Here is a 23,564-nt window from a genome sequence, read left to right as displayed (position 1 = left end):
TACCCCCCTAGTGGAGTCTCCTGATGAATGAGACAATTCTAATTGCAAAAATTATTTCCTTAACCACTTGGCCATATTGCAATCCTGAAACCGGCCTTATTTATGTAGCTGACCTGGTTTAGCCCTTTATTTATTGAAAAAAGAAGAAAAATGGGGAAAAAAAGTAGTGGGTTTCTGTCCATTGTTTTGTTTTGTTTTTTTCTGGTTTTATAGCTCATGATATAAATAGGTAGGAAGAAAATACCTTTGGCAGATGTCCAAGGATTAGTAGAAATACAAACCTTTCGGACAGGGAAGGAGGCTGTTCTTCCTGCACCCTGGGACCAGGTGGTCCATTTTAATGCTGTCGTTCTGGCATACAGCACTGCGACTTCCACCCCGAACTCAAGGATCAGAGTTTGTGCTTTCGGCCCATTGAACATAATGCAGTTGTTCCTATTCCTCAAACTTTGAAAAAACAATTGTAAATTAAATCAATACTAAATTTGCTTGATACAATTGGGCTTTTAATACAGGACAGAAAGTCTACTCAGTCATGTAGCTAACAGGTATGAATTTAGGGGACCATTTCATCCATCTTACAATTTAAAAAAAATCTTTCCAAAGCATACTTAATTTTGAATTAATTTTCTTCATTATTCTGTTAATCACTTTCTCATTTGGGGTCATAGTAGAGTGCAGAGGTTATGTGCTATCATTGAAGCTCTCATAGCTTCATGAGACACCGTAGATCAATATATTGTATTTGGCGGTTCTTTTATTAACCATATTATACAATTATATTTAACAAATGGCTGCCATGTGAAACATTTGGGTTAGGATAATAAAGAAGTTCAAATTGCATACTCAGCAGATTTATTGAACAAAATTTTTTTGTTGTTGTTAATTATAATTGACATTGGTGGCTGTGAATATGCTTGGACAGCAGGTATGATTACTTTTTGAGAATATATGCCACAATATTTTTTCTGGTCATTTGTGCCATGTGGTCATTTATCTGTGTTGTAAAATTAACCTCACTTTATGATATAATCTGATGATACCACGTGAAATAGGGCTTATTTTCATTTCTTATAAATGAATACTACATGTATTTGTTATGAATAAAATGAGCAAAAGTTTAATGCTGTTAATTTTTTTCACTCACAAAAGTACAAAGAAGTAAAAAAGATTCAAAATCCTACTGCCCAGAGATAATCTCTGTTAATCTTTTAAAATATTTTGTTTTCTTCTAATCTTCTCCTAAGTAGTTTCAAGTAAAACTAGAATAGTACCCCACATATAATATGATAATCCTGTTTTTTGGCTTTCTAATATCACAAGTTTTTCCTTATAATTAAAACAGCATTTGTTAATTTCATTTTCACTGTTCCACAACATTCTATTGATTTGGTTTTCCATAATTGACTTCTTCTAGTTTTGAATGTTTAGTTTGTTTCAGAATTTTCACTATTAGAAGTCATGCTGCAAACATTGTAAAATTGATATGCCCATAAGCAAAGTAGAAAAACATTTTGTTATTACATATGTTGAATAGTGATAATATTCCTAACATGTGGTAATTTTAAAAGTGAAAATGGTGTCAGGTTAATTTGCATTATTTGATTCCTAACAAGGTGTTGAGAATTTTTTATAAGCTTGTTGTTCTAATTGTATTGGTGAGGAGACTGAGGCTTGGGTGGGTAAGCAGTTTGATCAAAGTCACACAATATGGAAGAGAGCTAAGGGCTGATTCCACTTTTTTTTTTTTTTTTATTCTGTTGTCTATGTACTTAACCAATATGGTATAAATTTTGTTGTTTTGGTGCTTCTTAGAAACATTCCATTATTCTTAATATTTAGCTACAGTACCATCAGGTATCATTAGTGTGTCACAATCACTGTCTAAATAGGAATGACTAAACTCAGGGTATATTTTTTCTAAACTCTCACCCAGTGGATTTCTAAGGAGTGGCCATCTTCTTTTTCTGCCATTATTCTTTTATGGTAGCTTTATTGATATATAATTCACATACCACACAATTCACCAATCTGAAGTGGCTTCAGTGGCTTTTACTACAGTCATAGGGTTGTCTCAATGATCATGACCACAGACTGTTTTGTCACAGCTGTTGGCTTCAGGATCTAGCAGTCTGTTCTATTGGGTGCCTAACACAGTAGGCACTAAATAAGGAGTGATTAAACAAGATATTGTTATAACACATGGCAATATTGAGCTGAGCACTGGGGGAGTTGCTGAGACATAAGATGCACACACTGTTCTCCAGAAGTTGGCAGGATCCTTGGAGGGTTAAGACCTAAACACATGAGAAAAGTAACTTCAGAATGAAGTGTTTGATTAGATGTCAAATGAGGAGTCCAGTCAATGATTGTTATTACAGATGCCATGGAAAGATAAGAGAATACTGTGCTGTGCGAGGTCATCCAGGACAGCTCCTTGGAGGTAAAGACGGAGTACTGGCTCAGTTCATGGCAGCCCAGGTCTTCATTCCTGTGTGACCACTGAGATGCAATGACTTTTGGCCAACTTGCGAAGCCTTAGTAATCTTTCCCAGGGTGCCTGGGTTAATAACTGAGAAGGCCATAGTTCTTGCTTTACTCTTCTGTGTTCTAAGATCTTAGATCTTAACCGAAAGAAGAGCAAGGTTCTGGGACCCCCACAGAGTGTAATAACTATTACACTATCACTTTTTTTTCTGCCTGCCCCCTCAACCAGATCCAAAGAAGACCATTTTTCACATTGCTGACAACCTAGATCAGCTTGATTGCTTCTTTTTCTGAACTCTTATTACCCCTCTACTCATTGAGCTCTCAATCAAGTATCATCATAGCATTTGTTTGTACCGTTTATGTGTACACACTTTATGCAAGAATTCCCTCGATGGCAAAGATGCTATGGCTCAGGTTTCTTTGAATATGCCACTCCTACAAGTACTGAGTGTGTATGCAAGTAACATACATAGTATACAAGTAACAAGTACATTGGGTAATATGAATAACTCTGAGTAAAGCATATATTATCACTTTATTACCTTTTCAGTAGAGGAAAACAGTGATTCCAAAAGTATGTAGCTTCTTGGCATTTCTTCTTATTGCAGATACATGACATCCAGATCTAAAATAACAGAGATTCCCAGGGGACTAAAAATCCCCTGGGGTGTTTATTGCAATGCAGATTCCTGGGCTGTGCCCTGACTTCTCAATGCTGGGGATTCTGAATTGGAAAGTTGAGCATAGGAACCAGGAATTGGAATTTAAAACAAACCAACCACCCCACATACTTCTGACTCACATCCATGAGCCAACTTTGAGAGGCAATAGCTTAGACAGTCAAGGTTTAGAGAAATAATATGCATTAGTTAATGATGGTTGGGGGAGCTGGTAAAAATGTGGGTTAGTTTGAATCTCTTAAAAAGAAAACAATATCTATAGAACTGAATATTACAGGATAGTCTTGTAATTGTGGAGCTCTGCAGTTTGAATTATTGTTTAAATTTTGTGTCTATGTATCTGTATAACTCAAATAAGGTAAATAGTGGCTGCCTACAACAAGTTACCAAAAAACCTTAAATGTATATTGAAGTCTGTCTCCTTGGATTGTATTTCTTTAAGTCATCCCTTGAAAAGGGTGATGAGAAATGTTGTCGTAGGGACCAGCCTGTTTTTCAAATGGCTTGTTCTCAGATTAGTGAGTCAGTTTTTTTGCCCAGTAATTTCACAGATTGGCCTCTTAGTACCTCAAGCTCAAAGAGTCAAGTTCAACAAATCTTCAGTTCAGTTCAACAAATCTTCAGTGTTACTTGTCGTGTGCCAAGCCCTGTGCTGGCTGCTGGAGATGATGATAAAAAAAAAAAAAAAAAAGCCAATGCTCGTACAGTACTTACCAGGGGCCAGGCATTCTGTTAGTGCTTTATGTATTCAGCCAGCTCACCTAATAAATGGAGCACCAAAACAGCTCTTGCTGGGTGAGACAGCTTTGAAAGGAGCTTTCTTTTGGGCTACGGGATTTTAATTCAAAAGTGTTTGAATAAAAACACACAATGGGCCATAACCACTTCAAAAGCAAGGAGAGTACTTTGTTTTATTTGTTCAGAATGTATACTAGAAAAAGAGTTACCAAACTTTCTCTGTAAAGGATCAGAGAGTGAATCTTTCCTGAGTCACATGGTCTCTGTTGTGACAACTCAGCTATGACATTGTAGTGTGAAAGCAGCCATCAACAATAGATAAATGAGTGAGCATGGCTGTGTTCCAATAAAACCTTATTTACAAAAAACAAGTATCAGGCCAGTTTGACTCTAGGGCAGTAGTTTGCTGACCTTGAATTAGGCACATAGTTTTCTATTGTGAATGAATTAAAATGTTGATTTATCATTTAATATTTAGTTTCTACTCTGTACCAGGCCAGGCCCTACCTATACAATAGTGAATAGTCAGATACAGGTCCTACATTTATTCTTGTGTGCAGAGGTTGACAATAAAAGACTAAACCCGTGAACATGAACCAATACGTCACAAACAACATGATTTTAGATTCTGAATAAAATAAAAAGAGGGGTATGGTTGACAGTGAGGAGCTACTTGAGACAGGGTGGTATGGAAGCCTTCCCTTTGCTGGTAGCATGTGATCGGAGAACTGATAAACAAGAGGAGACCAGCCCAATGAAGGACAAGCGGCAGAGAATTCCAGGTAGAGGGAAACAAAACCAAAGGCTTGGGCAGAAACAAGTTGATATGTTCAACCATGTTGAAAAACACAAAGAAAAGCCTATGGGGGTGAAGGATGGTAAGGAAGTAGGAAGATGCCAGGAGTCTGGAACCAGATTATTAAGGCCTTCTAGGAACTTTAGTACAGTGAGAAATCTTTGGTGAAATTTAAGGAAGAGAGTAGAATGACAGAAGGAAGAAAAACGGGAGATGATTTTTTTATATATAAAAATTCTTGGCTGCAAAGTCATTTGCTGTCCCCACATTATACCTTGCTGTTGTCATCATGCCCCATCCCCAGGGGCCCTGGTCTTGTGTAGGCCCTGCAGAAACAGTGAACAGGGTGTTTCCAGCCACTTGGCGTTGATTTTGAGAAGTCATTCATGGAATCTCCATGCAATGCAAATGCTATAGAGCATTTCTTTATTGGTGCTATGGTTCAGTTCTATCGTGTTACTGTTTTATTCTTTAATGCCAATTTCAAAATATCATTTGAATTATTTCAGATCTCTGTAGTATGAAATGTCCTAGAATATTTTGATATTCATAAATCTGTTGTAGAGTAAATTTCCAAAAACAACCAAGTAAGAATATCCCTAGACAAGCTTTTTCTTTGAATTTAACCACTTTTTTTTTTAAGTAGAGCTTAAATTTTGTTTAAAAATGTGTAGAGATTAAATATCTTTGAAGCTTTGGTTGGCATTCCACAGGTCCTAGAATCTGGTAAGATGGTACTTGCTGGTTTCATTTGGAGGGGGAATTAAGGTGCATGATACTATTTAACTGTTTGTTCAACTTTGCCTAGCACAGTGGAGTACAAATATTTGACCTTCTTGACAAAGACGGATGGATTGAAGTTACATACTGTGATATCATTAGGTTGTCCAATAACATCATTATTCATGATTATAAGGAATTATTCAGGTAAAATGGCAAACCTAATAGAAAGCTATTATTTGTGTAGGGAATACAATTTCACTGTCCTTGTCATTCCAACCCCTTAGTTGAATTAAAGACAAGATATGTGTATTTATTTTACTATAACAAATCATTCATAGCATAATTTAAACAAATGGAATTAATTATAATTAGCAATTTAGTAAATCAGGTGGCATAACATACTTCCAGAAAGAAGTTGGTATAATGTAAATCTAAAAAATGAGTATTTTCATCATTTATTGTTTCATTTATATGTATTGATTTTTAATTGTATAAAATTTCTATACTGATGAAAACATACATACAACTATGAAAGAAGATTTGAGGAGATGCCTCAAATTTAAAATAGTATTGAAAGTGGTATCAGATTTTGGTGATCTTCCTGGTGTTGACAAACTATGGCTTGGAGCCAAAGCCTGCCCTTTGAATGTTTTTGTAACTAAAGTTTTATTGGAACAAAGCCATACTCGTTCTTTTATGTATTGTCTCTGGCTGTTTCTATGTTACAGTGACATAGCTGAATAGCTGTGACAGAGACCATATGGCCTGCAAAGCCCAAAATGTTTACGATCTGGCCCTTTACAGAAAAAGTTTGCCAAGCCTTGCACTAAGGATCTAAATGAAAAAATAAAATTGTGCACTGGCTGATCCCAAGGCAGTCGGAAGGAACTCCTGGAATCTATAAGGCTGGGAGAAAGTTGCGTCAGAAGTAATCGCTTTAAGGAAGCATAACAGCATGTGTGATATAAGATCCGCCATTCTAGACCACCAGTTTCTTCAGAAAATTGACTAGAATTATTACAGTGTGCTGTATAACCGGGAAAGTACTAAATTAGCTTTCTCCGGAATGGTTTTAGAGTGTTCTTGCCTGAAACTATGATGATGGATAAATCCTAGATACCTCCTCAGCCTTACTTTTTTAGCTCTGTATAGAACAAACACCAAAAAAAAAAAGTGCAAATAAAATTTGATCACAAGTGTGAATATTGTTTTTCCAAAAATATATTTTCAGAAATATGTCAATAAAAGAATTATGTAGCTTCCATCAAATTTAGAAGTTGTTTATCAGTAGAATTATTTGAAATTCTTTAAATTTAAAAGAAAGTTCAAATGTAAAAAAATCTACAGGTAATCACGTGGCTGACACCTTAAAAGATTTAAGATTTCCATATATGCTTTAGATCTTTTCTTAAAACAAAAAGTTATAGATATACTTCATTTTCCCCGATTGTTCTCTTATTCTCCTTCCTTTTTTTTTTTATTTTAAAGCTGGATTTGTCAGCCTTGGCACCATTGAAATTTTGGGCCAGGTACTACTTTCTTGTGGGAGTTGTCCTGTGCACTGTAGCAGCAACTCTGGCCTGTACCCCCTAGATGTAGTAGCACACTGTCTCCTATTGTGATAACAAAGAATGTCTCCACATACTGTCACACGTCCATGGGAGGCAGAGTCACCCCCTTTTGAGAACTACTGCTTTAGCTGTATTCACTAATTTGTTGCTGTATTTCCTACCTGCTTAAGTTTGTATGGTTTTTTCCATGTGCTTGTATCTCAAAAAGCAAATAGTGTTAATATGTGTTTAATGTTTTTGTGGCAGTGCCCTACTATACAAAATCAATTTCTTTAATTCAGCATTGTTTTTGAGATACAGCTACATTGATAAATGAAGATCTAATTCTTTCATTTTTAGCTCCTATATTGTAGTCTGATCTCTGAATATAAGAGAAATTTCCAATTCCCTTTTTTTTTTTTTATTATTTTTTTATTATATATATATTTTTTTTCAATTTAGTTTTACAGAATCAAAGAGTCTAACAGTATATCTTGTTAGATACAGTATGTCCTCATAATGTATACATTATTTCTTGTACAATGATATGAAATAATATGGGAAATATTCATGATAAATTATTAAGTGAACAGTGCAAGTTAAAAACAATAGTTTCATATTTTTTTCCCCACCCCCCCTTTCCCGAGTCAGCACCCCCAAGTGTTACCACTCCCCAAACGGTGCGCAATGCACTCACTGTGTAGGCATACCCCCATCCCCTCCCCCACCCCCCGCCCCAGTCTGATGTCCAATTGGTGTCATTCCCAGATTTGTATTTAGGTGATGATCAGGGAAACCAATTTTCTGGTGAGTACATGTGATGCTTGTTTTTCCATTCTTGGGATACTTCACTTAATACAATGGGTTCCAACTCTCTCCAGGAGAACCATAGAGATGTCGTATCTTCATCATTCCTTATAGCTGAGTAATATTCCATGGTATACATATACCACAGCTTACTAATCCAATCATGTATTGATGGGCATTTGGGTTGTTTCCACATCTTTGCTATTGCGAATTGTGCTGCTATAAACATTTGGGTACACGTACCTTTGTTATAGAATGATCTTTTTTCCTTTGGGTATATGCCCAGTAATGGGATTGCTGGGTCAAATGGCAGGTCTACTTGAATCTGTTTAAGATACCTCCATAGTGCTTTCCACAGGGGTTGCACTAGTTTGCAGTCCCACCAGCAGTGTATTAGTGTTCCTGTCTCTCCACACCCACGCCAACATGTGTTGTTTTGGGTTTTTTTGATAAAGGCCATTCTCACTGGGGTTAAGTGATATCTCATTGTGGTTTTGATTTGCATTTCCCTGATGATTAGAGATGTTGAACACTTTTTCATATGTTTGTTAGCCATTTTTATATCTTCTTTTGAAAAATTTCTATTCATGTCCTTTGCCCACTTTTTGATAGGGTTGCTTGATTTTTTCTTGCTGATTTTCCTGAGTTCTAAATAGATTCTTGTTATCAGTCCTTTATCTGATGTGTAGTATGCAAAAATTTTTTCCCATTCTGTAGGTGGTCTGTTTATTCTCTGGACTGTTTCTTTGGCTGTGCAGAAGCTTTTTAGTTTAATCATGTCCCATTCATTTATTTTTGTTGCTGCTGTGATTGCCTTGGGGGTCTTCTTCATAAATTCTCTGCCTAGGCCAATGTCTGTAAGAGTCTTTCCTACATTTTCTTCTAGAATTCTGATTGTATCACGCCTAAGGTTTAAGTCTGTTATCCACCGTGATTTGATTTTTGTGAGAGGTGAAAGCTGTGGGTCCTGTCCAATTCCCTTTTTTTTAGGCTTCTGATTTTTATCCATTAAGACAGTGTAAAACAAATACTCTTTAATGTGTCTCCTAATATACTGGTGAGTCTCTCTGTAGAATATTTACGTAGCAGTGGCATTCCTGTGTAGGAAGTTATGCATTTCTTCAGCTTTCACAGAGCTGTTTTATAATCCCAGCTAGGCAGTTACATCGATTAATACTCCATAGCAGTGGGTAAAAATTCCTGTTTCCCATGTCCTCGTCACTACTTGTGTTAGCACACTTTTAAACTATTTGCTACTCGGGTGGGTATAAAATGGTACCTTACCATTGTTTTAATTTTCTTTTCTCCAGTTGTCCAGTGGAGTAAAACACTTTTTCGTTTGTTCTCTAGATGTTCAGGTGTCCCTTTTTGTCACTTAACTATGTGTATTCTTTGTTCATTTTTCCACTGCGCCGCTGTTTTCTTTATCACTGATTTATATATTTATATTTTGTAGATTCAATTTCTTTGTGATCATATCCATCTCAAAAGATTTTTTGATTTCTAGCTTGGAATCTTAATGGTTTTGTGTGTGTATATGTATGAGTATATATGCCTTTTGATAGTTAAAAATTTTAATTTTAATGTAGCCAACTTTAATAATACTTTCCTCTTGATCTATGTATTTTGAATTAGCTTAAGAATTTTTCCCAATCCTGAGATCATAACAGTACTTTCCTATCTTCTAAAGTCTTGTGTTCCTTGATATCACCAGGAGTTTTTTTGTTTTGGAACAGGGTCTCACTCTGTTACCCAGACTGGAGTGAAGTGGTGTCATCATAGCTCACTGTAACCTCAGTCCTAGGCTTAAGCGATCCTCTTTCCTCAGCCTCTGGAGTAGCTGGGACTATAGGCACGTACCACCACACCTGGCTAATTATCAATTTTATTTTTTGTAGAGATAGAATCTCACTATTGCCAAGTCTGATCTCTCAATCCTGGACCCAAGTAGTCCTCCCACCTCAGCCTCCCAAAGTGCTAGGATTACAGAGCTGAGCCACCATGTCCGGCCTAGACATCTTTTGTATGTGGTACAAATTATGAATCCACATTTCTTCATACAGAAAACCAGTGTTCCACTCCATCCTTTCCCCACGGTCTTGACATACATGTGTGGCTCTGCTTCTTGCCTGACCGTCAAGTTCAGCTGGTCTCTATGAGCTTTCATTACACAGTCCTTTGCATACTATGATTTAAGGGTATCGTTAGGTCTGTAAGGGCAGCCATTCTTTTCTTGTCATCACATTTTTTGGCTCTTCTATACCCTTGACTCCTTTAAATGTATTTTTTTTTTTCCATCTAGCCAAGTTCTATGGAAAAAGCCATTAACCTTTTTTTTAAAGGACTGGCATCGAATACATAGATTAATTTATAAAAGCTTGACATATTGGTGCTCTTGGGTCTCCCCACCTATGAAAATAATGTAGGTCTCCATTTTTTAGGTCTTCTTTTATACATTTATTGCATTAAGTTCTGATGTCAAATATGGGCTTGGATTTTTTAATTTAAATGACTACTTGTCACTGGCTTTTTAGTTTGGAAAAATTAGTAAAAACTCGTATTTGTTTACCTCATAAACAGTGAACAAAAAGCCCCATAAACTTCTTGGAATAATTTTGGGAAAAGAAAAATAGAAAACCACTTGGAACTTAAGGTCTTAGCCATTTCTTCTTCTTGAGTATTTTTAGTTAAAATGTATTTGAAACATCATTCTAGTGAAAGAGGCATACGTAAAAGGCCAAATATTATTTTAGTTATATGAAATATCCAGAATAGGCAAATTCATAGAGGTAGCAGATTTGTGGTTGCCAAAGGTGGGGGTTAGGGGAGAATGAGAAATGGGGAATGGCTGCTTAATGGGTACAGGGTTTTCTTTTGAGATGATGAAAACATTTAGGAAACAAAAGTGGTAAATGTTGCACAACATTGTGAATGTGCTAAATGCCACTGAATTTTATACTTGAACATGGTTAAATTCATGAATTCTATGTTATGTGATCATTATTATAATTTTTAAGTGTATTAGAGTGTATATTTTTTTAAAATGCAGAAGGATAAGTTTTATAGTTCATCTATCTCCCTAAAAAATAATACAAAGTGTGTCTCAATACCAATGGAAAGTCTTAAAAAATATATATATATATACATATTTTTAAAGAGCTATCCATGTTTAGCTTCCGGTCACTCACAGGAACTTGAATTTTATGTTCTATCTAATACTCCATTATGCTCTTAAATAAGAATCTAATAATTTTCCCTTGGAATGTTTTTGAAATCTAATTATTCTATATATTTAGAATTTTAGACACAGTTTTATCTCTGTTGTCAATATTGTTCCAAATATTGAATTCTCTGTTCACTATTGTTCCACATATTGAACTTAAAGTTCAATATTTATGAGTTGTCAAAGTAGAGATTTTTTCTTTATGTCCACATGTAAAAATGTCAATGCAATAAAATAAAGCATTAAACTGAAATCAATATGATGATGTTGAAGGTGTGACCTAATTAAAATGCAAATATAAGCACACTTGTTTAAAATTGACATTGCAGCTTAGATACTTCCCAATAGTGGGAGTATTGCTTGTTGATAATTTGATTTGGCAGATTCTCTTCACAAGTTCATTGCTTTAATCTCACAGTATCAGTGTATATTGGCTTGCCTGATAAAATGAGAAAATTTAGGTAGATTCAAGAAGCTTAAAATGAAATTTAATGAGTTATGATCTTCCTGGATATAGGCAGATCTTACCGATTAGGGGAGTTTGGAAAATGCCTGCCATGCACAGATTTATGCATTGTTGAAAGTCAGTATTTTGAACTTAAAACTTACATTGTAGGCACTTTTGTCCTTGTCTGTTGTCCTTAAGTCAATTTCATGTTGTTCTCTTTACCCCAGAGTACCCTTATTTCTTTCATTACTCTAAATTCCAGCTGGTTTTTTTTTTTTTTTTTTTGTTGTTGTTTGTTTATAAAGTCTTCTTTTATCCTCTTCTCTACAAGTAACAACTATTTTCTCTGAATTTTATGTTTTTCCCCTTGGTGCTTAACCATTCTACCCTCTTTTACAGTTGTGTGTATACATGTGCTGTGTCCTGCATTAGATAATTAGATTCTTAAGAACAGTAATTCTTCCCCCAGAGCAAGTACTGATTAACTGCCACGTGGTAGGATCTCAAAAAGAATGATTGAAGGAACAGAAGATTAAGTGAATGAATAAAGACATGTGGATGCGCTAAATCTCTTGTGCACATGGCTTGCCTAATTTCTCACCATTAACTTCTTAAAAAGCTGTAGACAGTCAAACTGAAAGTTGCCATCATTCTTCACTACTGGGGATTATTGTACACTTACTAGTTCATCAAACCAGTTCTTGCATCTTAAGAAGTATTTAGACCTAGATTTCTTAACCTTTCACTAGATACTCAAATCTTTGAGATGACTCCCAAGGATGAATGTTAATTTTTAATATCTAACTTCTAATGTTGACATGTGAGAAACAATTATGATTTATGACCATAAAAAAGATATCAATATTTTAAATGGTGAATGTTTTTATTCCCATGTATCCACTATTTTTCAGGTTTCATAAATGTTGCCTGTTCCCTCCACATGTGCATCATATGGTAAAATTTAGTTTTAGCCAAGAATTTGTGGGAAAGTAGACTTGAACACACAATACCTTTTTTTTTTTTTTTTTTTTTTTTTAAAGAATATGTGAACCAATGAATGGAAATAAGTAAGAGACTTTTGGGAAGATGACACATTAATTTCCAAGAATATTTATGTCTTGGAGATGTTAATATTCCAGCTGGATATTTTTTGGAAGGTAATAGCTTTGAGCAAAATTTTGTGTATACAAGGTTAGAAAGTTCTTTACTGGAAAGGGAATGGAAGATTTTAACTAACTGAACATGTAACGCAAATTTAAGCAAACTTTTGTATTCTAATATAGACATTAAAGCAAATATTATTGCAGTGGAACATTTTGTTCTGCTGCTATTGTAATAAATTTTAGGGAATCAATAACAGCATAAAGACAAAATCGGTAGACTACTCTAAATATTTCAATACTTTTGTAAAGGGTTTCTTATCTTGAATAGCTGATGGTTATAAAATGAAATGAATTTACATCCATGGCTAAAGATGATTAAAATATCATACAGAACCAAAGCACTCCAGCTGTAGATGTTCATTAAATTGACCATTAATAACTTGTGATAAAAAGGAATATTACTGCATTCATAAATTTTGTATGCAGATTTTATTAAGCTGACATGTTATATGAATTGATTGTGTGACATCTTATGGCTGTGGCCGAAGATAATAGTGTTTCATATGCATTTTCTATAATCTAAGAATTCTGATGGACTATTTCTAGGTAGTTATGTTTTTGGTTCTGGTTGGCATTTCTTTTGCCCAGTGTACAATTAGAAAATATAATTACAGCTTTTGGTATGAAATGTTACAGGTTGGTTGTGGCAGCATTTCTATTATGACCGTGTTTTTCACAGACTCCTAGTGTGTGTGTTTGTGTGTAGGGGTCTGCGTGAGAAGAAAGAAACTGTGTGTCCGTTTGGTTGACTCTATTTTGTCTTGCTAATGAATTATTTCCATTTCTTCCATGAAATGTAAATAGATTCTAGTTTTCTGTTGTTTAATTTTAAAATCACATTTCAGTAGGTTATTGTCTACCTTTCAGATTGGAGCTTATTTAATAGGTATTTTAACCTGTTTTTAATAAACAACTTCGCACCATTTGACTTTGTGGACTTACTGTTGACCCACAAGGTTGCCTTCCACTTTGTAATCAATGGGGATTCTGAATTTGGAACCACAAGGAGGACTTGAATGCAATGTATACTTTTCAGATCAGTAGATCTAGTATATTGCTTCTTAGCATATCACACGTTTCCTTTACTTTGCAATTATATTTTTGTTTTCAGAGGTAGAGAAAATGTAGCACAATCATCAAAGTATGGGCCCCCAAGACTGCCTTCAGTGGGAGCCTGAAAATAGTGTGATGCTAATACCCACCCTATAGGGTGATTCTGAGAATTCATTAAATCATGGGAATGATTTAGAACAAAATAAGCACTCCAGAAATACTAGCTGCTATTAATACCTGATTTAGCGAGAGAGAGAAGATGTGAAACTTTAATCACATTTTTCTTCGTACAAATCAAATAAGACATGATGATGAAATTACTGCCTCAATTTCTGAGGCTGTCCATGGACATAGTTTATCCACTGAATTCCCTCCATGTTCAAGTCTGTGGAGAGAGAACAAGTGGTTTTAGAGAGACACTTGAGCTGGAGTACTTACAGTTTTGACCTTTGGAAAGTAAATATAGCTAAGCCTTCATACTTTTATAAAATGGAGATAATTATGGTAAATATTAATAAATAATGGGTTGTTAGGAATAAATGTTACTATTTTTAAAAAATAAAATGCAAGATCTAGCATACCATATGAGTTCAGTAGCTACTGGCTTTTTTGTGGTATCTATAATACATTTTGTTCCCTATCGGGAGGGGTTTTCTTGAAGCAGCAATAGTGTCTAATGTAACATATTTTTAACTACCTTTTACTACTAAATCTTATGAAAATATTAACTGATCGCTTTTTTTTTTTTTGGCTTTATAAATACAGCCAAGTAAGAATGGATAAAACCATGTCTGTGGCTCAGGAAAGCATCATGAATGTTGATCATCTTAGCCTGTGATTATCTAATTGGTAGTAGAATATTATTCCAGTGTGCTGACTTGTTTAATTCAGAGTTTGAGAACTTGGCTATATATGTCCCCTGTATTTTGAAATTCATTACTCATTTTGGCCAAAAGTAAACTTGTTAAATGTTAAAGCTGGAAGGATTAATTCCTGCCTCTCATTTAAGACATGGAGAACAATGAGGTTCAGTATGTAATAGAGCTTGTTCAGAGTAATAAAAACTCCAAGCAGGTAACATTGGTTTGTTTTTTTGTTTATTTATTTTAAATTTTTTTGTTTCAACATATTAAGAGGGTACAACAAACATATGAAAAAATGCTCAACATTTCTAATCATCAGGGAAATGCAAATCAAAACCACAATGAGATATCACTTATCTCCAGTGAGAACAGCCTTTATCAAAAAGTCTCGAAACAATAAATCGTTTGGAGCCTCCTGTTTTGTGCCTGGGAAACTTGAGGGAGAAGGAATTCCTCATACTTTCTGGCCATTTGTGAGCATGGTCATCTTTTAGCTATGAAAATAGGCAGAGGGCCTCCTGCCAAAACTGAAAAAGAAATTAGGATGAGCCTAATGAAAATTAGGCTGAGAGCCTCAAAAATTACCACATTGACAGCTTCTTCTTTTGCAATAATCGTTTAAAAGCTTGTTATGCTAATTTAGATGTGCACAGAATCTTTATCTAAAGCAGGCAGATGTTTGCATTAGTATCTTAGCGAGCAGTACTTTCATGGAAGCGGGTGTGAGTGATTACTGGAGTGGGCACAGGTGACTTTAGTTAATATATGTAGGTCAGTGCTGCACACTGTCTGGGCCAAACAGGTGTAAACTAGACTCTAGAAAACTCCAATTTGATCTTAGCCATGGTGTCCTTATTTAATTTAGTGTGTTTTTCAAAATTCAGACACTGTTAAAGGGAGTTTAAGTTATGCTCTGTTAAATTGGACGGTATTAGAAGCCAGGATTTTTATTGCTTTCTCAGAAATGAAAAGTATATACACGTGTTTTCTAGTGAGCTCACACGTGTATTTCTATCCCTTCTAAAGGTGATTTGCTACTTTTGTTAGTTGGAACTTGAGCTAAATTTGCCAATCAGGACCCATGCTTCTGAGGGGAAAAAAAATAAAGGTAAAATGAATAGGTACTATTATATTAGAATTCTGTTACTATGATGGAGAGAAATGATAATATTTGCTTGAGGGAAAATAAGATTCTTTTTTCTAACAAATGCTATTTATTATATATTGTGACAAAATGTTTTTTTAATGCCTCTTAGCACTGCTCAGCATTGGGAAATCCCAATTTATTAGGCGTCATCTAGTTCAATCCTTGACCCACCATGGAAATCTTCTATGTAGCAGAAAGTATGGGATACGTGAATTAAAACTGAAAAGGGACTCCCAAAGGTGGAAAAGATTTTGTTCATTTGCAGTCATTCAAATTATTCAGGAAAACGTTATAGTTTCATGTTTTACATAAAAAACTTGACACCAAGTTTCTGTCTTGATTTTGCTACTAGCTGTTAGATACCCTGTCTTTCTTTAGCTCTTTAGAACTATTGAACTTGATAGAGTTAAATATTGTTAGATATTTGTGACCAAAAAAACCGGTCATCATATATGGACTAGAAAAGCATATTATATTGGAGAAAGCAAATTGAAAAAGTTTTTTTTTTTTTCCCTAGAAACTGTATACCTTAGCTATTTGCTTATGTTTTTAACAAAAACTTTTGAAAACTTTGGGATAATCTGTCCTTGTCATTTATTTAAAACTTCTACCATATTTACTTATTTTATAGCATATTGTTTAGATGGATTGTTGCCTGACTTTACGGCTAGGATTTGTTTAGACAACGTAGGGCTGCAGAGATTCTATTTAGTCATAAATGCTGGTTTAATTAAAACATTGAAATAGTTTTGTTGTACATAGCTATTGCTCTGAGTTCCCAGAAGTATCCCCAACCCTGCTATTCTAGCTGTCTGGGGCCCTCCCCAAGGGTCTCCCAGACTTTCCCATTATCCAGAAACCACGGAATTAATGTCTGGACTTCCAAGACCCTTCTCCAGCAATATTGAGCTTCTGGGTTCCCTACCCTTTATGGAATTTTACTTCTGAACAGTCTTATGATGACTATTGGTTGAACAAATATATATTTATAGTTACTTTTCCCTTGTATCTGACTCCAAGTATCTCTAAACCTTCCTGTAAGATTTCCTAAACAACAAATCACAGCATAAATGGGCCAGGACAAAACAATGCCATTGTGCCTAGAACACTGCTAGGAACACAAGGACTCAGTAAATACGCTGATGGATGGAGCATCTCAAATATAATCTCTGAGCCAATCAAACGAACCAAATGATTATTTGGCAGGCCTCTGCTGCTGTGGTTTCCTGATTGTTCAACAAAGATTCATATTTAAGTCAAAGGATCCAGTGTTCCTTGATTCTCTTTCTCATTTAAGTAGCTCCAGGGGCCTTGTCAGAGTTTTTGTTTTTTCCTAGCCTTGCTTTCCTTCACAGAACATCTGCATTTGGATCACAGAATGTTGGCTTCACAGAAGGTCTTGCAGATAGCTGAATAAAGAACCTTTACTGCTTGCCATTTTTAACAGGTACTTAGAAGGTTCATCCAAATTCTGTTTACTTTGACTGGAGACATAGATTCTCTGGGTAATGAACTTGAACTTTGTCATCTGGTTATGTCTTTGAGATAACAGAAAAGGGGAGAAAGATTGCTGTACAAATAGCTTTGTGTTAAAGACTTCATCATCTCTGACTTGTCAGAGAATGAGCTGTACTCGGACTTGGGACTCACTATTTTGTACCATAAAATGTGATGAAGCAGTGTTTTGAATTTATGATAAGCTTATTTCTCTGTGTTAGCAAATCTGAGATAGCCAGGCGCTGTGGGATAGCCCCAAACATTAGGTAATTGAGAGGCAAGTTCAAGATAGATTACTTACAGCTTGATGAAGTATACATAACTGCATCTATTAATTGCTACACTTAAGACCTGCATTTCCTTTAGACCATTTTGAAAGAATGTGACTTTAGAGGTGAGCCTTTCAGGTGTCTTGGAGCAAAATGTGGAAATCTTTCACTGTTGGTTTCGTGGATGGATCCCCTATTTGGACAGTATTTCCACAGTTGGTGTTTGTGACTCTGATCAGGAATTAAACTTAGAATAACCATGGAATTGCAGGAACTGGACTGAGTCAGTTTCTCATTCTACCTTGAGCTCCTGAGACTAGCTTAGTTCTTCCTCCTGCTTATGCCTCCCTTCATGGAGTTCTAATAGTTGTATCCTCACATGCTGATTGCAGAGACAGCGATGGGAGTTTAGTGTGGTAGTTTGACTTGACTAGTTAAGTTTCTTACTCAAACCCTGACTAGCTGGGTGCTCATGGAGGTCACCAAACCTTTCCCAGGAGTTGTTACGAAGATTCAATAATGTCACGCCAAAAGAGATTAGCCAAGGGTCTGCACACAGAAAGTCCTTAGCAAATATTAACTCTTATTTATCATATACCTTGTGTTTATGCTGAGCCAATTTGCTTGTGATGGTGTTATTTCATTAGAAATCATTTGACTCTGCCCAAATTAATCACTCCCAAAGGTGCTGAAAATTGACAATCTGTAGTTGCATTTTGTGGTGCTTCTCTCAGAAAAAGCAACAGGCAGTGGTTTTAATTAAAGTACATTTAAACTTTGTTTTGAGAAATTTTAGTTGTTTAAAAAAATTACTGGCAATACTAATGATTTTTTTTAAAAACTAGCTTTGGAGTTAAGATACATAGGAGACACTTGGAAGTTTGAACACTAACTTGACAGTTAATATTGTTAATTTTTGTCATTAGTGCTAATTTTTAAGTCTTTAAAAATAATACTGCTAATTTGTTAGTTATTTAGGAATTTTTTAAAGGCCTAATGTTTTTCATACCTCGTTTTTAGAGGGATATATACAGAGATATGTAAGCTAAAATTATATGATGTCTTGATTTGCTTCCAAATGATACTAGAAGGTGGAGTGGATAAGAGTGGCTGAAACAAGACTGGCCATAAACTGATCATTTTTGCAGGTGATGGGTAAAGGAAGATCTGTTTCACTAGTCTATTTCTGAATATGCTTGAAATTTTCTTCATAATGAAAAAATTTTGTAAAAAGCAAACAAACTAGGTTAGAGAACATTGAACCTCAGTCATTATTACTAGTTATGGAAGACATACTCATCATGAACTCTATATCAGCTATAACTAGGTAACCAGGGTTGATTACATGGATTAATAAGTGTGGAAAGTGTGCTACAAATAAGAGAAAAATTCCCTTCTGTCGTAAGTTGACCCAAAATATGACTGAATATGAATTTATTGGTATGTCCAGTAGAAGATAAAATATGTAGTAGAAGACATATTTTTGTAGAAAGAGTTTTGGCTTTGTTTATCAAAAGTGAATCTTTGAAACATAAAAGGGCATATATTTGAAGTTGTGAAGATTTACTAGCATCTAGAATATTACCTTAAATAATTAATGGAGGAAAAATCAGAGTCTGCCCCTTTCTGACCTACACATCTTTAGTTATCAAAGAAAGAACTGATGGTATACAACGCTCTTTGCCTAATCTGTCAGGCCCCTTTGGAGGTACCCTAAATTTCCTGATGGATCCTAAACTAATTGATTAATTTTTGATGTTAGGCAGCTTTGGGGAACTGATCAAGAGATCCTGGTTGTTTGTAGTGCACAGGAAATACATACTTTTTAATGATCAGTTAACTCTAACTCCTTGTGACCCTCTATTTTATGATTGCATTACACTTTTTGTGAAAAATATAAATTGCATCTGACATACGTCTTGATCTTTTTCTTCCTCAAATTAAGAAAACAAAAACAAAATAAAACTTCCTATTAGAAATTCCAACCTTGAATCACCTATTTTCTATTTATGTTTATGGTACTGTCTCATTTTAAGTGTTCTGTAAAAATTTAAGTGCCTTCTATCATACTTGGGAAATTGTGGCTTTTCCAGTTCCTATTAGAGTTGGGTGGTATATATTAGTTTACAGAGATAGGCATTGTAAGGAAGCTACTCTGAAACAGGTGTACAGAAGTGTCTCATATACTGTGCTACTTCATGGTGATCAATAAAGTCTTAGACAGGTGACTAATGAGAGAGAATTGTTCTTTGGGCTAACTAGGTCTTCGACTCAGAGGTAGACATTTTATATATTTTCACTGTGATCAGTAATCATAGGTTTCGATCTGTGTATGAAAAGGTGAATGATCTATGGGTAACTCATTTTTCAGAGAATTTCAACTTCTTTGATTCTAAGGACTGGTTCATTTCAAATGCAGTCATATGTCGCTAAATGGTGGAAATAAGGTCTGAGAAATTCATTGTTAGGTGATTTTGTCATTGTTCAAACATCATAGAGTCTGTGTACATGAACCTAGATGGTCTAGCCTACTACACACCTAGGCTATTTGGTATACCTGTGGCTCCTGGGCTACAAACGTTACAGCATGTTCCTGTACTGAATATTGTGGGCAGTTATAACACAATGGTAAGTATTATGTACCTAAACCTATCTGAACTTAGAAAAGGTACGGTAAAAATATAAAAGATAAAAAATCATACACCCGTATAGGGACTTACCGTGAATGGAGTTTTCAGGACTGGAAGTTGCTCTGGGTGAGTCAGTAAGTGGTGAGTGAACGTGAAGGCCTAGGACACTACTGTATACTACTGTAGACTTTATAACACTGTATGCTTAGGCTACACTAAATTTATTTTTAAAAATTTTTCTTTCTTCAATAATAAATTAAGCTTAGCTTACTGTAGCTTTTTTACTTCATAACTTTTAATTTTTTTTAACTTTTTGTAATAACACTTAGCTTAAAACCAAACTCATCATACATCTGTATAAAAATATTTTTTCTTTATGTTCTTCTATAGGCTTTTTTCTATTATAAATTAATTTTTTTTCTTAATTTTTAAACTTTTTTTACAAACTAGGCCACAGACACACACATTAGCCTAGGCCTACACAGGGTCAGGATCATCAGTATCACTGTCTTCTCCCTCCACATCTTGTCCCATTGAAAGATCTTTAGGGACAATAACATGCACAGAGCCATCATTTCCTAGGACGGCAATACTTTCTTCTGGCATATCTCCTGAAGGAGCTTCCTGAGGCTGTTTTATAGTTAACTATTTCTTTTTTTTTTTTTTATAAGTAGAAGGAGTACACTCTAAAATGATGATGAAAAATGTAGTAAATATATAAACCAGTGACATTATCAATTATTATTATCAAATGTTATGTATTATACATAGTTGTATGTGCTATATTTTTATACACCTGGTAGCCTAGTAAGCTTTTTTATACCAGCATCACCACAAACACATGAGTAATGTGTTGCACTATTACATTAAAACAGCTAGAACATCATTAGGTGATAGAAATTTTTCAGTTCCATTGTAATCTTATGGACCACCATCATATATGTGATTTATTGACCATAATGTTGTTAATGCAGTACATGACTGCATACACTTAGCCTCTCCCCCACCAGGTTTGCAGTGCCACTTGACTATTGCCTTTTGGATCAATTGGCATTATAGTCTGCTCTTGGAACACTCAAAACTTTGTATCTGAATAAAAATATTTGCAAATGCTCTGGGGCAGCACTGCATAGCACTGTAACTTTGATGTCAGTTAAGGGACAAAGTCATATTTCCTTTCTTCCTTGGAGAATCAATAATGTGGTCATACTTGCAGAGACAGGCACATCTGAACCATGGGCAGGCAGTACATTATTTTCAAATCTCTTTTCTCCCAAAGGTGACTCAAGTCTAGTCCTCTTTGACAGTTTCATCATGAATGTTCTACAGTGTTGCTGTCCTGGGAAACCTTAGAAAAGTTCCACGGAAAACAATATAATTAGTATGGTGTCTTTTACTGGATCCCATCTGTAATTCCCAAAGCAATAGTTATATTGCATTTCATTTCAATAGCTCACTCCATGCTATTTGGCTTGGATTTGATATGTGGTGTGATTGTACCTTCTGTGTCATTGGGAATTTTGAGTGTGTCTTTTATGAATATGTTTTCTGTATCTTCAAAGCACTCTGTTGTTTAATTTATTTGTTCATTTATTCATGTAAAAAAATGAAGTTCCTGTTGTAGGTAAAACATTTTGCAAGGTAAGTAAAAGGGGCATGCAATATATTTGGGGGGAGAAAGGACTGTATGTAATGCCTGTAGCATAATGTCTAGCGCGTAACTGGTGGTGGTTTTAATGGCATCCTTATTGCTGCTGTTGCTTTTGTAGCTATTATTGTCATCATCATCATCATCACCATCGTTATAATTCTTCCCATATTTTTACCCTATCCATTCTATTGTTTTTTATATAGAGTATAATTTCTTTGCAAGAGACACTAAGAAATGAGATAATCATGGGTAGGTAAGTGATTTGGAGGTGACAGAGTCAAATCAAAGCCTCATATGTATTTAGTAAATGAAGTTCATTCTTATTTGCTTGAATCCCATGCCCTTGAATTTGTTGACTAGGATCATTCTCTGATATATTGATAGGACAGGACCCAGGTTATTTAATCCGAGTGTTTTATAGGACCCCGGCTCTGCAGTCACACTGCTTGCAGTCAATTCCAGATTTCCACATTTGGTAACTGTGTGGCCTTAATCCTCTCCCATTTCTTCATCTATAAGTGGAGCTCATAAGGCTACTGATTGTTGCGAAGATTAAATTTGGTAGTGAAAGTAAGCAGCTGCTCCAGAGCCTAGCACTTTGTGAGCAATCAGCATGTCAATGCTCTAATTTTTATTGTTGTTCTAATTGTTATTACAATTACTTGTTATTACCTTTGTTGCTATTATTATTTCCAGCATGAAGACCAATTTCCTATCTATTACTCAACAAAGAAACCCCGTGCTTCTTTATGCTATGTGTTTTCTATCTTCTGGAGTAAACAAAAAGAACTCAGGATAGACCAAGATAATTCACCTTTCATTCAGGACAAGGTGGAAGAGTGTTGCTCCCTATTCTTATTGGAGAAGTTTGGGTGAAATCATTATAGGTTTTGGATTGATCATTAAATCAAACTCTGGGGTTCCTGCCCTCTAAGATAAAAATATTTACAATGGCCTGTATTTGATGCTTGAGATATTAACATGCAAGTTTATGTTCCATATATGTTTATATGTCTGTACTGATTTTACATACACATATTTATACATATATATAAAGTTATAACTTCAATTAACCTTTTGACATGAAATCCATCTATCAGAAAAATAATAACATAATTTTTCACAGTATGTCTAGAATGCAAACATTTATATGAACATTTTAACAATAGTACTGTTCTCAGGGGGCTGTGCAGAGATCTATTGTATTAATAATTACTCCATAATGTGGTTAGTGTGATGCCTGGCAAGATAGTAGGCATTCAATATGTATAAGCTAGTTAATAATGACATCAGAGAAGATTTAATAGAAAACTCAACACTGTTACAAACCCAAAGACAAGCATAAACAGTCAAATTCACTCTCTGCATCTCTCTTCAAAGTAAAGGAATAGATAATGAAAGGAAAAGAATGAAATATTCCCTAATTTTCTTAGTAGAACTTCCTTTTTGTACACTGGCCATTTTTCTGGTTTTTGTTATGTTTGAGATTATGTGTAAAAACATTCTGACCAATGAAATTGCATTCACAGAATAGCCAAAAAAAATAAATAAATAAAAATTTTTTATACCCTCTCTCCTATCGTGGGTTAATGACAGACTTTCTTTTAATTTCCTACATATTACTTAATTTTATAGGAAACAAATGAAAGTGATTGAATATAACACAATAAATTCTTTCCTTAAACCTACTGAAATATATATTCAGTATATACATATCAACAAACCTATATATACACACACACATAAATATACACAAACTGTATATATAATTTTATTTATGGTAATGTTAAGCTTTACCTGAGCCCAGTGTTCTTGGAAAAAGCAATTGATCAGGAA

Source organism: Eulemur rufifrons, chromosome 7 (assembly GCF_041146395.1).
Source record: "Eulemur rufifrons isolate Redbay chromosome 7, OSU_ERuf_1, whole genome shotgun sequence".
Taxonomy (NCBI): Eukaryota; Metazoa; Chordata; class Mammalia; order Primates; family Lemuridae; genus Eulemur; species Eulemur rufifrons.
The sequence above is the reverse complement of the archived record's forward strand: the minus strand, read 5'-3'. Positions refer to the sequence as shown.